The sequence below is a fragment of the Mustelus asterias genome, chromosome 1, assembly GCF_964213995.1.
Source record: "Mustelus asterias chromosome 1, sMusAst1.hap1.1, whole genome shotgun sequence".
Classification (NCBI taxonomy): domain Eukaryota; kingdom Metazoa; phylum Chordata; class Chondrichthyes; order Carcharhiniformes; family Triakidae; genus Mustelus; species Mustelus asterias.
In genome coordinates, this window is record NC_135801.1 from 145,958,099 (window position 1) to 145,972,749 (window position 14,651).

A 14,651-nucleotide genomic window follows, 5' to 3' on the forward strand; every position below is an offset into this window, starting at 1 on the left:
GAGGTGAACTGTATTGTACTAATCTTAAAAACATCTTGATTCAGTGTAAAGACGCCAGGACATTACCACCTCAGAGACAAAATAGTGGCATCAAACTAATCCAATTAAAGAAACTGGGAGATGATCAGAGCTAATGTTCCAGATAACAGCCATTATACAAACAAACATCAGCAAGAGCTGGTCTGCCTGAAACTTGCTAGCCTTTCAATGCAAAGACTTGCCCATGACTGTGTGTTCTGGAATGACACAATCCAAGGACCAGGGATGCACTAAAGCTTGGGGCAGCTGCAGCAACGGCTCAATGGGGAATGGGCACCATCTCACATGTACTATGGTTCAAAGACCATGAGGACTGGAAACTGGGTAAAATTTCCTCAGAATGAATGTTCGACACGTAATGAATCTTGTAAATATTTTTTGATTCATTCATGGGACAGGGCGTCGCTGGCTGGCTAGCATTTATTGCCCATCCCTAGTTGCCCTTGGAGGACAGTTAAGCATCAACCATACTGCTGTGGATCTGGAGTCACATGGAGGCCAGACCAGGTAAGGACGGCAGATTTCCTTCCCTAAAATACATTAGTGAACTAGATGGGTTTTTTCCAACAAATCGACAATGGTCATCAGTAGATTCTTAATGCGAGACTTTTTTTTATTGAATTCAAATTCCACTATCTGTTGTGGTGGGATTTGAACCCGGGTCCCCAGAACATTAGCTGAGCTTCTGGATTATTAGTCTAGCGATAATACCACTAGGCTACTGCCTCTCCAAATATCAACAACATCCAAGGAGAAACGGACATACATATCAACTTGGGAGCCAGAGACATCAAACCCAAAATGGGGTAATCGTTTCAGTCATAGAAACAACATCATGATGAATTGGTTTGTGTGGATTAAGGCAGGAACCAGGCCAAAAAGGTGCTAAGCAGTGACCATCTGAACAGAATTGCTCCAGAAAACATGCGTTGATATTATTGATAAAATTTTGTAATCCTGAGGGGATTCAAGGTGAGGTTTGGGCAGAAACTTAGGGTTTTAGAATAGAATCCCTACAGTGCGGAAGGAGGTCATTCGGCCCATCGAGCCTGTACTGACAACAATGCTACCCAGGCCCTATCCCCGTAACCACTGACAATTTAGCATGGCCAATCCACCCAACCCACACATCTTTGGACTGCGGGAGGAACCGGAGCACCCGGAGGAAACCCACATAGACACGGGGAGATGTCCACACAGACAGTGACCTGAAGCTGGAATTGAAGTGGGTCCGTGGCACTGTGCGGCAGTGCTAACCACTGTGCCACCCATTAATTTTTGAAATGACCCATGGTCGGTCACAATAATCCGCATTTAACTCATAGCGCCATGTACTAGAATAGAATTATGTCTGTGATTTTTTTTCAGCGGAGGCTTTTATTAAAAAGTTGGGTTTTGAATGTAGCGCAGCCTTGTTACACTAGTTTGGAGTTCTTGTATGAGGGCATTTGGAGTTTTTTGCTAATAAACATATTTGCGGTTGAGCCTAAAGCCTGTGCCTGTATAAGCTTGTACTTTATAAAAATCCTAAAGTGAAAAACTGACAGTAAGGACACCTCTTACAGGCTTTAACATACAAATTTCTAACTCAGGCAAGAGTGCTGCCACAATGAAGCAGAGTCTATTTTTTTTTTAAAATGCAGGGTTTGTTGCATGTTCCAGTTAGAACAGGTGGCTTAAGAGCTGTGGAGTTGAACCCCAAACATGGGCACAGTTTCTCACCTGAGCTTTTGATTTATTATTTTGTCACATGTATTAACATACAGTAAAGAGTATTGTTTCTTGCCCACTATACAGACAAAGCATACCGTTCATAGAGAAGGAAACGAGAGAATGCAGAACGTAGTGTTACAATCATAGCAAGGGTGTAGAGAAAGGTCAACTTAATGAATAAAGTTTTGGAAGCATAGAACGAGCATAAAAGATAGAATTAGAAGGTATGCTGGGCACAGCTTGCAAGAAGTCACCACGCTCCAGCGCCATCTTAGGTGTGTCAATTTGAAGTTTGCAACATTGTTAAAACCAAGGCCAACTCAAACTTAATCAGTTCAAGATATCTACCAAGAGACATGGGGCTGGATTCTCTGACCTCACCCGTAACAGCGAACGGAGATTTGGTCGAGAATCAAATTCTCCATTCTTGCTGACAGCTGGGACAGGGCATGAACGGCTGGAGCATTCCAGCCATGGTGTAGAACCAACCACCAATTCCGCAAAAGAAGAGAAATCTATTCATTTTACCACCAGTTAGGCCATTCTAACATCAGTTTCACGCACGCACACACTGAGGGGGGAATTTTACCATTTTGAGTCTAAGTGCCGGATCTGGGCGTCAAATAGATCCGCGCCCGGAATCCTCTTTGCAGTGCGCCCATACGCTTTTTGCTGGCTCCAGTCCGACCCGCCCTGTGGTTGGGGCTTAGCACTGGCGGACCGATCGGAGCTCTGAACCGCGCATGCGCAGTTTGAAAAAAATCTGACAGCGTGCCCAGGCGCGAAAAAAAAGTAGTAAAGCGGAAAGAGTGGCTCTCTGACGTTCATCCTCTGGTCGGGTGTGTGTGTGTGTGTGACCAATCATCCCCTGGGGTGGTGGTGGGGGGGCATCTCTCCCACCTGCAGGGAAGAGTAAATCGGTGGCTGGTAGTGTACCAGTGATGGTGCCAGGAGGGATCGGCCACAGACAGGTAGCGGAACGCCCCCCCCCCACTCCCCCGACCAGAGGATGAGACATCACACCCCCCCCCCAGGGGATGAGATGTCACCCCCCCTCCCACCGCCCACCCCCCCAGGGGATGAGACATCACACCCCCTCTCCTCTTCCCACCCCCCTAGGGGATGAGACATCACACCCCCTCTCCTCTTCCCACCCCGACCAGAGGATGACCTGGGTCAGAGAGCCGTTGCAGTCTCTGACCCCGCTCTTCGGAGGCTGCAGCGGCGACTTCAGACTTTTATTTTGCAGGTCGGTAACAGCGCAGACGCGGATCGGGCCAGAAGACGGTAAAGTGGGATTTGGCGGTAGAGTTGGGTGCGTGGTTCATTAAGTCGATTTAAATGCATTTAAATCGTTGGGCCGTCCGATTCGGGCGCGGGCCAGACCCGCGTCCGAATCGGGTGTCGGTAAAGCTGCTCGGAATCGGGTGCAGATCGCGGTATAGGCCCGACGCCCAACTTTACTGCGATTTCGCGCCCGAAAATGGGCACGAAGATTTGGGAAAATCAGGCCCCGAGTCAGGCAATTTCTAACCTGTTATTCTAACACTTTATCCCCTCCCATTTACCACTTTAATTTTATCCAAATGCAGTTAGAAGATTAGATTAGAATGGCTTTAATGAATCTTCAACAACAAATGTAAGAATCATGATCCCCACCCCATATGGTTTTTGTTGTGCCAGTTTGAAAATAAAGCAGCTCATAAGCCCAATTACAAAAACACAAGTTGGCGTTAAAAGCTGACACCACCCTACAGGCGTCTGGAATACAAGACATACAACATTCAGCAAGGGCAGAGTTTGGCAGACTGATCACAAATTAAGCTGCACACATAACCAATTTCATTGCAAGAGGAAAAACCATACATAAAAAACATTGTACTAGGCGGGCATAGATTTGGAAACATGAAGCAAATATTGATGGAACTTACGAAAAATATTTCCTCAGAGGAATTTGACGCACATATTGCTTCCTATTTCCAAACCAAATTCAGAAAAATTGTTTTGTATCCATTAAGTACACGCCCGTGACATGTCTTTTATCAGCATACCTTAATTTCCTCAATGGACAGCATTACACTTTGCTGACGTAAACTTGCCTTCTACAATTGCCATTGGCTATTCATAATTATCCCATGAATTTCAAAGCAAGTTACTAATGTTCGCCAAAATTTACCTATTGATCTTGGGCTGACTTGCCTATAGTTGCTTGGCTTATTCCTTTCTGAACAGGGGTATTCAAGTGGCAACATTCCAGGCAACTAGCACAACCTCCATATTCCAAGGAGCTTTGGAAAATTTGCTGGAGTCGCTGCCATTTCTTCTGACTCCTTCATCAATCTAGGATATGTGCTGTCAAGATCTGCTGGCTTTTCACCTTTGGGAGTTCCTACAATTTATTCAGTGATGCATGTTACCCAGTTTAATTGTGCAACAACCTCCTCCTCATCTTCCATTGCCACATCATGCAGACAATGAAGTAACCATTGAAAATTTCCACAGCTCCATCACCAGTTATTTTTTACATTACCAATCAAACCTACCCTTACGTTAGCTATACTTTTTACTTCATTAAATGCATTACATTTTGCTTTGATATTACCAGTTTGTCTGTCTTCATTCACTGTGAGCCTTTCTAATCTTTGTAGGGGGCAGCACAGTGGCAAGCACTGCTGCTTCACAGCACAAAGGACCCGGGTTCGATTCCCGGCTTGGGTCACTGTCTGTGTGGAGTTTGCACGTTCTCCCCGTGTCCGAAAGACATGCTGGTTAGATGAATTGGTCTGAACAGGCGCCGGATTGTGGCAACTAGAGGAATTTCACAGTAACTTCATTGCAGTGTTAATGTAAGCCTTACTTGTGACTAATAAATAAAAAACTCTCTCCTCAAAATTATCTATTGAATGTTCGATTTGCTGGTGTTACTGAACCTAGGTTTCAAATATGCCTCATTATTAAAAAGCTTGATATATTTTCCAACTCATCTGAGGAACTGCACATTTTGTTCAAAAAGTCTAATTTGCATCCTTAATGTTCACTGTTAACATGTTCCCAATTATCATGGATGGTTTAATCTGTCAATTTTTCATTCCAATTTATTTGCATTATTTTCCCGTGTGAACCATTTGTGAGCCTTGGTTCTGTTGCAGCACCTTTCTGAATCAGGATGCTGTGGGTTCAGACCCCAACCTAGCTGTTTCTGCACAGAACCCAAGTTAAAGTGAACAATGATTCTTAAAAATACATTAATACATTCCAAATATTAGCATGCGTTTTAAAATCATAATCACTTCTCTACATTAACACTGCGATGAAGTTATTGTGAAAATCCCCTAGACGCCACTCTCCAGCACCTGTTCGGGTACACCGAGGGAAAATTTTACCTTTCAGTGCAGCATTCCCTCGGGACTACATAACAAGGGTGGCACAGTGGCTAGCACTGTTGCCTCTCAGCACCACGGACCCGGGTTCAATTCCCAGCTTGGGTCACTGTTTGTGCGGAGTCTGCAAGTTCTCCCAGTGGGTTTCCTCCAGGCGCTCCGGTTTCTTCCCACTGTCTGAAAGACGTGCTGGTTAAATGTATTGGCCATGCTAAATTCTCCCTCAGTGTACCCGAACAGGTGTTGGAGTGTGGCATCCCGCAGATTTTCACAGTAACTTCATTGCAGTGCTAGTGTAGACAAATGATTATGATTTAAAATCATAGAAATTAATGCATTCAATTAAAGGCGGGAGTAATTGATAAGAAATTCTATCAATCGATCTGATTTGAATTGTCTATGCCAGAATTCTTTGGAGGGGGCTAGCTGCTCCATCCCTTTGATGCTTTCTCCTAACGGCCATTGATCAAAATAAAAGGTTATGTCTTTAAACTGAGACACTGGCTTCGTGCGTCTTGTATTGTCTGAAATTTCTGATGGTATCCGGCCATCTCAAAAACCTCACTAGCAGGATGGACAAAAGAAATGCAAGCCTTTACTGGAACAGTTTTCAACCAATTTATCTTGGCTTGGATTGATTTTCCTATTGTGTACAGTTTTGGTCACCTAGTTACAGGAAGGATGAAAATAAGATTGAAAGAGTGCCGAGAAGGTTCACAAGGATGTTGCCGGGACTTGAGAAGCTGAGCTACAGAGAGAGATTGAATAGGTTGGGACTTTATTCCCTGGAGCGTAGAAGATTGAGGGGAGATTTGATAGAGGTGTATAAGATTTTGATGGGTATAGATAGAATGAATGCAAGCAGGCTTTTTCCGCTGAGGCTAGGGGAGAAAAAAACCAGAGGGCATGGGTTAAGGGTGAAAGGAGAAAAGTTTAAAGGGAATATAAATATGAGGTGATTCATTTTGGTAGGACTAATTTAAATGTGGATTACAGGGTCAAAGGTAGGGTTCTGAAGACTGTGGAGGAACAGAGAGATCTTGGGGTCCATATCCACAGATCTCTAAAGGTTGCCACTCAAGTGGATAGAGCTGTGAAGAAGGCCTATAGTGTGTTAGCTTTTATTAACAGGGGGTTGGAGTTTAAGAGCCGTGGGGTTATGCTGCAACTGTACAGGACCTTGGTGAGACCACATTTGGAATATTGTGTGCAGTTCTGGTCACCTCACTATAAGAAGGATGTGGAAGCGCTGGAAAGAGTGCAGAGAAGATTTACCAGGATGCTGCCTGGTTTGGAGGGTAGGTCTTATGAGGAAAGGTTGAGGGAGCTAGGGCTGTTCTCTCTGGAGCGGAGGAGGCTGAGGGGAGACTTAATAGAGGTTTATAAAATGATGAAGGGGATAGATAGAGTGAACGCTCAAAGACTATTTCCTCGGGTGGATGGAGCTATTACAAGGGGGCATAACTATAGGGTTCGTGGTGGGAGATACAGGACGGATATCTTTACGCAGAGAGTGGTTGGGGTGTGGAATGGACTGCCTGCAGTGATAGTGGAGTCAGACACTTTAGGAACATTTAAGCGGTTATTGGATAGGCACATGGAGCACACCAGGATGATAGGGAGTGGGATAGCTTGATCTTGGTTTCAGATAAAGCTCGGCACAACATCGTGGGCTGAAGGGAAGGGCCTGTTCTGTACTGTTCTATGTTCTATGAAAGCTGGAATTGTTCGAATGAATTGGAAGACGGCTTGTGTTCCGTCAGTATTCAAACAAGATGACAAGTAAGAACAGGAAAATTTCAGTTTCATTAACTTGACAGCTATAAGAAAATTTGCAGCCCTCAAATGATATAACAAGGAGACTAACTTGAATTGAGAAATTCAAATAATTTTTATTTTTAAGTGCGCATACTTGAAATCTAGGTACAATAAGGAAATCAAGCACACAAAAAATAGAATGAGAAGCAAAAGATTAGAAAAGCCAAGGGTGAATAAAACAAGAGTGGAGCTGGAGGAGATGCACAAGGTTTATTTCTGAGAATAGAATCCCGACAGGGCAGGAGGCCGCCATCGAGTCTGTACTGACACTCTGACAAGGTACCTTACTGAGGCCTTCCACCTCACCCTATCCCCACAACCCCAGACATTTCCCACGGCTAATCCATCTAACCTACACATCTTCGGACACTAAGGGGCAACTTAACATGGCCAATCCACCCAACCTGCACATCCTTGTGGACTGTGGGAGGAAACCGGAGCACTGGAGGAAACCAACACAAGTAGGAGGAGAACATGCAAACTCCACACTAACAGTGACCAAGGCCAGAATCAAACCCGGGCCCCTGGAGTTGTGAAGCAGCAGTGCTAACCACTGTGCCGCCCAACAGTTTGAAGCTCATGGGTTCATCCTCCACTTTCAGGCACACGACAAACAGGACTTGGAACCCCATGCGCCTGCACAGAAAATGGGTGCAAAAACCCAGGAGAAATAAGAGACAGGTATGATGTTCCGAAAAATCACAATATTGAAAGCATGTCAATAACTTGTATCTTCAGTTATGTTTAACTAATGCCTAGAAACAAGATTAGCATTATGCTGAGACAGTCCCAGCATTTCAACCTTCCCTTCTTTCTTCATGAATTATGTTACCACTTTTTTTCCCATCGCACTTCATTTTTCTAACTGAAGTTATAGTATTCAAAATATTACGAAAGCAAATACTGCAGATGCTGGAAATCTGACAAGAAATAAAGGGTTGGAAAAACTCAGATAATCAGGCAGCATCTGTGGAGAGAAACAGTCAACATTAATGTTGAATACCATTTCATTAATTTATCCAGTTCATGCAGGATTTTTGTAAACTGTATTTTTAAGGGAATCAAGGTTCCCTTCAGCAGCTTATACCTACATTGTTCACATTTTCCAAGTCAATAGCCCAGATTTTGTGATAGCCAGAATTGAAGCTATCAGTGCTCAGCTTTATTATGGCTGAAATCAGATCTTAGGCATTCACACACGCACAGTAGAACATGGTAACCCATGTTTCCCAATTTCCTCTGGATTTTCTGCCCATGTCACCATTCTCTGATGGCGAAAGCAGGCTGAAAACTGCCCCATTTTGCTGGAGGACAGTCCAGAGAAAATAAGTAGTGTGCCTCAAAAGTTGCCCCCCGCCCCAGTATAGGAGGTGCGCCGTGACATGTTGAAGGTTGGAAAGCAGTGATTTGAGATCACAGACAAGACAATCTTTCACAACTTCCAAATGTTGAGAACACTGTTCAGAATGCAGCATTCCATCAGTTTATAATTCAGAGTGTTAAAGGCATTCAGATCCCATGAATGAATTTTTAAAATTACAATGAACAAGTTAATCATAGTTGGAGCAATTGCAGCCATCTTTGACCAATGTCACATGATTTCCTGCATGGATCTTTGAACTGACAGGCAGGAACTTGGTTTAACTTCCTTTCTGGCACTCCCAGCAATGATGCAGTCCTTCAGTTCTGTACTGCAGTCTGAGCAGTAAACATATTTACTCTCAGGATGTGGATGAGACCAGTAGGCCTTCACATTGATGGCCTGCAGTCTGTCTTTCGGTCATGAGAGCACTACCATATTTACCATGTCAGGTTCCCATGGCAGCAGCACAGTTAAGCTGACAAATTGTCAAATTAAAGTTCCCAAATGCCAAATTGAAAATGCCTGGAAGAAATAGATTGACAGAAATATTGCGTAAAAAATTGTCAGGGCAAAGATCAGACAGGGGATAGGATTAGATTTGAGAGATCTATCACAACTTAGCTTGAACAGAGGGCATTAAAGACAGATGAGTGAAATCTTAAATTAGAGAGGTATTATGACTTTTAATAGGCCAAAAGCAAGAAAATTGGCAATTTAAACATGAAGCTTTATGGGAAACATGAGGAAGAGTTGGTGGTTGCAAGAGTGGGATTAAATATGGATAAAAAGGGGAAGGAGGGGGGAGTTGGGGCTAGCAATGGTCAAGCTTGTGGGTAGGACATTTCTGTGAATGGGGAGGCAACAGGAGGCCCGAAGCAAGGGGAGGCCACAGGAGATAAATTTTATACCGAGATGAAATGCAGACTTAAGGGAAAGAATGGACGTCAACATGAGGGGGATAATGATAAACAACACAAACTTTAAATGACAGGCTTGAGGGCTGGAGGATGGTAATGTGCTTAAAACAACTGGTGCTGGTGGAGTGGCAATAAAGACAAGGCCTGACTTCAGTTCATGTATCGACTCCTAACCAGAACACTGTCTTCCTTGACATTTGGCAGAGTCAGCTGAGCCATCCTCCCCTGATTCTCCTCTGTTGGACCATCATTGCACATTTTACTTGTCCCAATGCAGTAAATGCATCTTTTGCAAGCTTCTCTTCCAACCTTCACACTTTACCCTCTGAAGTTCACCTCAAAATCCATTTTGGCCAAATCTTCAGTGATACTGGAAGCTGGCTGCGTGTCTATGGGCAAAGGATCGCTGAAGAATTTCACAATTGCTTCAACGTCATACATAGCAGCTTGTAGAAATTCACAACATCCAATTTTCTTAACTTAACTTCACTACTCAAATCATACCCATATTAACTGTCACTTGCTCATCACACTCTACTCCAGCTGATCTACAGCAACTCCTTAAACCCTCGATGTATCAAGATTTAAAAATAGTCTTCACTTCCAAATCCACTTTTCCTCATTTAACACTTAAATTCTCATCCATGCCAGTATGACTCTGGCCTTTTTCACATACCCCTGGCTTCCCAGGTCGCCTACTGTCGCAACAGGTCCACAGCAGATGCCATCTACCTGGCCGTGCACTCAACCCTGGAACACCTAGATAACAAAGACACCCATGTATCGACTACAGCTTAGTCTTCAACACCATTATTCCTATGAAACTCATCTTCAAACTCAGTGGCCAGGGCCTCAGCTCAGTGGCCTGGGCCTCAGCTCCTCCCTCTGCAGCTGGATCCTGAAATTCCTAACCCAAAAACCGCAATCAGTAAGGATAGGCAACAACACTTCCGCCATGATCATCCTCAACACCAGTGCCCCACAAGGCAGTCCCCTCAACCCTTTACTAAACTCCTTCTACACCTATGACTGTGTGGCCAAATTCCCCTCCAACTCAATTTTCAAGTTTGCTGATGACACCACCGTAATAGGTCGGTTCTCAAACAATGACAAGACAGAGTACAGGAAAGAGATGGCGAATCTGGTGAACTGGTGCGACGGCAATAATCTCTCCCTCAATGTCAACAAAATGAAGGAGACATTCATTAAATTCAGGAAGCGTAGTGGAGGACATGCCCCTGTCTACATCAATGGAGAAAAAGTAGAAATGGACGAGCGCTTCAACTTTTTAAGTGTCCAGATCATCATCAAGACTATAGTTAAAAAAGCCGACCAACATCTCTACTTTCTTAGAAGATTAAGGAAATTTGGTACGTCCACCATGACTTGCACCAACTTTTACAGATGTGCTATGGAAAGCATTCTTTCTAGTTGTATCACAGCTTGGTATGGCTCCTGCTCTACCCAAGATGACAAAGGGTCATGAACGAAGCCCTGTCCATTACTCAAACCAGCCTCCCACCCATTGACACTGTCTACTCTTCCCACTTCCTCGAAAAGCAGCCAGCATAATTAAGCACCCAGCGCACCCCTGACATACTCTCTTCCACCTTCTTCCGTCGAGAAAAAGATAAAGTCTGAGGACGGGTACCAACTTCTTCCCTGCTACCATCAGGTTTGAATGGACCTACGTTGCATTAAGTTGATTTTTCTGCACACCCTAGCTATGACTGTAACATTACATTCTGCACTCTCTTTTACTTCTCTATGAACAGTATGCATATAGAGTGCAAGAAACAATACTGTTGCTGTATACCAATACATATGACAATAATAAATCAAAATACCCTTTTATTCTTTCTTGTTCCACTGTTGGTAGGCAAGTTTCCCACTCGAATTAAACTTCCCCCACCAGCACTCATCCATCACAACCTTCTCAAACCAAGGTTTGATGTCTCGTCCTCAAGATGTGTTATTTTGCGTTCAGTGGAATCATCGCCAGAAGATATGTATTCTGTCGGTCCAAATTCGTTGAGCAAGAAGGTGATTATCGAGTTCGACTCAAAACATTAAACAGCGTCAAGTTGCAGTGCAAAGCTTCACCGCACTTTGGAATTGTGGAAAGTAGCGTCGACAGAGACTAGCTTTAGACTCAAAGAAGATAGCACCAGGCAGAGAGGAATAACTCTCCCACGTTCAAAGCCAAAAAAGTACTTTCAATACAATATCAAATCGGTAAACTTAACAGGTAAACTTCACAGATGAAGCAAGCATTCAAACGAACAACCCATCACAAAGTGTGTGAGCCATTTGGCCACCTTACACGCGATTCAAACTCTTAGATGCAATCTGCGGGCAGGTAACCTTTTAATTTGTTAATCATTAGAACATAAAAGGTTTCTTTTAATGACTTAGAAACAGAAACCATTTACTAAACTGAATAAAACCCACCAGTCGCAGATATCCTCCTCAGAGCCACTCTACCGCATGCCAGTAAAATTTAAATAGACACGGTAAATAGTTGGTTTCTAAAACTCGTAATTAACCAGATGAAAGTTCGCCGCCCAAGGTATTAAAGTCGGGCACGTACAGCAACAGATTTTACTGAAATAAAAGTCACAAACACTTACTCCCCCCTCCACTCAGCAATTTACATTCCAAAAACCTGGCTTTCCAAGGAATCTTTTATAAAAAGAAAGTCAATTAAAGTGTCTTACCAGAGTCCCCTACAAGTTAAATGCGTCCTCCCTCTGTTTGAGTGCTCCACCCAAAGATTTGCTTTCTGTATAATACCCTCTTTTAATAGAAGCACCTTGCCAAACAGGTTCTTCAACTTCTTTCTCTCTTTCTCCCTCCCTCTTCCCCCACTACAATTGCAAACGTCTATGACATGTCGTTGACTAAGGAAACAGAAGTCAGAACACTTCCTATTCCTATAAGGCTGGAATGGCACTGAAATCACGTGACTCCAGGTACCGTCAGAAACATCAATCACTTTGTTCAGACTGTACTCCATTACCGAAGCTTCATTTGGCTGTTCTCGGGTTACACTGGAAATTAATTAGTGTACTTTGTTACACGATCACAGTGGTAAAAATTCTACCTTTTAAATACAAATCATTCAAACAAGTTTCTTGACTGTGAGGGAGTAGTGTGGAAATTAAGTTTATGATCTTTTGAAAAAAAAGAGGTGGAGCAAACAGCTACACTCCCTGAATACCTGAAGGCAGATAACCTGAGGCTAAGCTGCAGAATAAAACAGAAATTATAACAAGGCGGCAGAGAAAGTGAGGCTGAGATTTGATGAAAATACACAAACAGTTGTTTTTTTTCTCTCCTTTAATGTATTACCTTATCCCAGTTTTATCAGAGAGCTTGGCAAATAAAAGGTGGTGTCAGATGTTACTCGGTAACAAATGGATCCTGTTTGTAAATTTAAGACAGCTGGTTTGTATGAAGAAAGAAAGGAAATTGTTGGCTGAGGATTGGAACCGGAGAAGATAGTACTTACCAAGAAAATTACAAAGGGGTTCTTTATTTAAGTCAAGAAAACCAACCTTTTTTTCCACCTCTTTCCAGAAATTAAAACAAACCCTTGTGTTTTTCTTTTCTTCACTCCTGTGAAAACACAACAACCCACATTTATGTGGTACCTTTAATGTCATGAAGTGTGCCAAGGCGCCTCAGGTAAGTATTATGAAACAAAGTATGATGCTGACACTCTTAAGGAGCAGTAAGTAGTCTCACAACACCACGTTAAAGTCCAACAGATTTATTTGGTAGCACAAGCTTTCAGAGCGCTATCCCTTCATCACCTGATGAAGCGGCAGCATTCTGAAAGCTCATGCTACCAAATAAACCTAGAGTCATCGAGATTTGCAACATGGAAACAGGCCCTTCGGCCCAATTTATCCATGCCGCCCTTTTTTTTAAACACCTAAGCTAATCCCAATTGCCCGGATTTGGCCCATATCCCTCTATACCCATGTTTACCCATGTAACTGCCTAAACGCTTTTTAAAAGACAAAATTGTACCTGCCTCTACTACTACCTCTGGCAGCTTGTTCCAAATGCTCACCACCCTCTGCGTGAAAAACTGCACCTCTGGACACTTTTGTATCTCTCCCCTTAAACCTATGCCCTCTAGTTTTAGACTCCCCTACCTTTGGGAAAAGATATTGACTATCTTGCTGATCTATGCCCCTCATTATTTTACAGACCTCTATAAGATCACCCGTCAGCCTTCTATGCTCCAGAGAAAGATGTCCCAGTCTATCTAGCCTCTCCTTATAACTCAAGCCATCAAATCCCGGTAGCATCCTAGTAAATCTTTTCTGCACTCTTCCTAGTTTAGTAATATTCTCTCTATAATAGGGTGACCAGAATTGCACACAGTACTCCAAGTGTGGCCTTACCAATGTCTTGTACAACTTCAACAAGATGTCCTAACTCCTGTATCCAATGTTCTGACCAATCAAACCAAGCATGCTGAATACCTTCTTCACCATTCTGTCCAACTGTGACTCCACTTTCAAGGAGCTATGAACATGTACCCCTAGATTTTGTTGTTCTGTAACTGTACCCAACGCCCTACCATTAACTGAGTAAGTCCTGCCTGGTTCAATCTACCAAAATGTATCACCTCACATTTATCTAAGTTAAACTCCATCTGCCATTTGTCAGCCACTGGCCCAATTGATCAAGATCCCGTTGCAATCAGAAATAACTTTCTTCGCTATCCATTACTCCACCAATCTTGGTATCATCTGCAAACTGACTGACCATGCTTCCTATATTCTCATCCAAATCATTAATATAAATACAAATAACAGTGGACCCAGCACTGAACCCTGAGGCACGCCACTGGTCACAGGCCTCCAGTTTGAAAAACAGCCCTCTACAACCACCCTCTGGCTTCTGTCAAGAACAGTAAGAAGTCTTACAACACCAGGTTAAAGTCCAACAGGTTTATTTGGCAGCACTAGCTTTTGGAGTCTCAAGCTTCTTCCTCAGGTGAGTCACCAATGCTTACCGCAGTCCAACACCGGCATCTCCACATTCTGTCAAGAAGCCAATTTTGTATCCATTTAGATACCTCTGGATTCCGTGAGATTTAACCTTATGCAACAACCTACCATGTAGTACCTTGTCAAAGGCCTTGCTAAAGTCCATGTAGACAACATCAACTGCACTGCCCCCATCTACCTTCCTGGTTACCCCTTCAAAAAACTCAATCAACTTTATAAGACATGATTTTCCACTCACAAAGCCATGCTGACAGTCCCTAATCAGTCCTTGCATCTCTAAATGCCTGTATATTTTGTCTCTCAAAATACCTCCCAACAACTTATCTACCACAGATGTGAGGCTCACTGGCCTGTAGTTCCTAGGCTTTTCCCTGCAGCCTTTTTTAAACAAAGG

At 43.3% G+C, this 14,651-nt stretch overlaps 1 protein-coding gene across 1 annotated transcript in view; it reads right to left on the reverse strand.

Moving 5' to 3' along the window:
* atp8b1 (ATPase phospholipid transporting 8B1) overlaps positions 1-12,132 on the reverse strand; it is a 154,081-nt gene extending 141,949 nt beyond the window's left edge. The window contains exon 1 of the mRNA XM_078219950.1: positions 11,948-12,132. The gene's annotated coding sequence lies outside the window, so the exon portion shown is untranslated. The remainder of the gene's footprint in view (positions 1-11,947) is intronic.
* Positions 12,133-14,651: the final 2,519 nt, after the last annotated feature.